The following is a 2,598-nucleotide window of genomic DNA, read 5'->3' on the forward strand; positions in this document are numbered from 1 at the left end:
CCCAAATAGCATCAGTAATCAATAGCCTGTTCGGACCCATAAATGTACCCGGCCCAACATAAGAAGCCCAAAACGTATAGTTCAAACAACAATTAAACAGAACTCTTGTGCGGCCCGGATAAGCTTGTGCGAATGGACACTTGGGCTGTCCGATTGGTCTTTGGACTTTGAGGTCCAACAGTACCTGGCCCAAACCGTCTAACAACATGCAGCTTGTGCGATGCCGTATTCCTTGTGCGATCCAGAGGGATCTTGTGCGATAGGCAGCCGTGTGCGATCCAAGTCTTGTACGTGTGGGCCTCTTGTACGATCGAGAGGCCTTGTGCGATTTGTTTTAACATACCAATAATCAAGCATATTCGGTTACAAGCATTTATCAAGTTTCCAAGTTTAACATGATTACCAATTAACAAAACTCCAAACATTCAGTTACTCTAAAATCGATCAAACAGGGATAACAAGTATCAAATCTTATGAACCCTAATCTTGATTCAAGGCATAACAACAATTAACAACTCAATGATTTGGTCCGATTACATTCATTCAAATCTTTCATTATCACACATGACAATCCGGAACATATAGCATATCGGCTGATTTATCAAACATCATAGATTACCATTAGACTTCTATCATGCAACCCAATTTGTGTGAATATACATGAGAGCCGATTTAATGAACACCAACAAGTTAACAATCCGGAATTAGAACATAACAGTGGATTAACATCATCATGTAACCGATCAACAAGAATACTATCATACAACATGAACAATCATATTAATCAAAACTCCTATATCATCATGCACACATCAAAACATTAAGCGCAAACAATTAATCATACTAACCGAATAGAATGGGGTCAAGAGTTGATCCGAAACACTATGAGTTTTGCGGCTGCCTTCGAGTTCGAGAGAGAAGGAAGAGATGCTAGGGTTTTGTGTGTGTAAATTATTTTGTAACAAATGAGGTGAAATCCCCTCATGTGTATATGTTTGTACGTGCAAAAGAAAAGCAATGGGCCGGCCCTTACTTGGGCAGCCCTTGAAATCCGAACATAAATAAAACGGCCCAAAGGGCTTGTGCGAGTGTGGGTGTTGTGCGGTTCGGTTTAACAATATCTATACATTGTGCGATCGGGCCATTATATACATATAATATATACACAACATACATAACACATTATTCACAAGGTTCACGTACATTCATTAATCAAGGTATCACATAGACACGTAACGTTACATCAAAGTAAGTCTAAAGTTCGAGTTGTCACGTTACATTCATTAATCAAGGTATCACATAGACACGTAACGTTACATCAAAGTAAGTCTAAAGTTCGAGTTGTCACACACAATTCCAAAGACCACCTCAATGCCCACCGATGCCACAACAACAGTTTCAATAACCAATTGCACCACAAGGGCAAATACCAAGGCCAATGGGTCCTATTCTTCCAAGAGGTAGGTTCGGTGTACCAAGGAGGCACCTTAGAGAAAATGTGAGGGGCATCGAAGCGCATTTTAGGCCGGTAATCACTCATAACCCTTCACCGGTAGTCATTCCTCACAATGATCAAGGGAGGACATTTGAAGTGAGGACTAACTCTTTGCAAAGTTTGCCAAAATATAAGGGGTTAGCAACGGAGGAGCCTTACTTTCATTTGGAGGCTTATGACTCGATTTGTAACACTCTTGGGAGTCAAGGGTTCTCAGCCGACGAAATTAAATTGGTACTTTTCCAATTTTCTTTGGAAGATAAGGCGAAAAAATGATTCTACACATTACCTTCAGCATCCATATATACATGGGGAGAAATGCAACAAACCTTCTTGGAAGAGTTTTACACCGCCCAAAAGACCAACGATGCAAGAAAGGGGTTGAGAAGCTTCCAACAACAACATGGTGAGATGTTTCATGAGGCTTTTGAGCGTTTCAATATGATGATCAAAAATTGCCCTCACCATGGAATCAAATTGTGGGAATTAATGAATGCCTTTCACGAGGGGTTGAGTGCCGAAGATGCTCGTGATTTAATGTCCATCACCGGTGGGACTTTTGGTACAAATTACGATAACGATGATTGGGAGTTTTTGGAGAGCATGGCAACTACATCAAAGAGAAAAGCTCAAGCATCAAGGAGAGCACGACCGGCCATTGCCCGACCTCAAGTGCACGCAATAGATGACGGTAATGTTCAAACTTCTAACCAAATTTATGATGTTTGTGCATTGTGTAATGAAATAGGTCATGCGGCTGAAAATTGCCAAGGAATGGTGGAAGGGCAATATGAAGAAGTTTATGCCGTTCAACATGAATTCTAACACTTACCACCCCGGGTTGAGAAACCACCCGAATTTTCGTTATGGGAACCCTTCGAATCAATCAAACCCGAATTTTCAAGGTAGCCAAGGAAACTATGGTTCGCGCCAACCTTACAATAATCAAAGTGGATATCGAGGTGGGAATAACCAAGGATACCAAAGGCAATACCAAACGGGTCACGAACAAGGGGGGTCTTCGGGTGGAAATGAAATGATGGAAATGTTAAAGAGCATGCAAGCGGAAATGCAAAAGAGGAAGCAAATGGATGATGCTCTCA

The 2,598-nt window shown here is 41.3% G+C and overlaps 1 non-coding gene across 1 annotated transcript; it reads right to left on the minus strand.

Moving 5' to 3' along the window:
• Positions 1-1,862: 1,862 nt before the first annotated feature.
• Positions 1,863-1,968, minus strand: LOC118489410. The gene has a single exon (XR_004887429.1). It is a non-coding gene; the product is annotated as a small nucleolar RNA R71 (small nucleolar RNA).
• Between the last annotated feature and the right edge of the window lie 630 nt (positions 1,969-2,598).

Source organism: Helianthus annuus, chromosome 17 (genome assembly GCF_002127325.2).
Source record: "Helianthus annuus cultivar XRQ/B chromosome 17, HanXRQr2.0-SUNRISE, whole genome shotgun sequence".
Taxonomy (NCBI): Eukaryota; Viridiplantae; Streptophyta; class Magnoliopsida; order Asterales; family Asteraceae; genus Helianthus; species Helianthus annuus.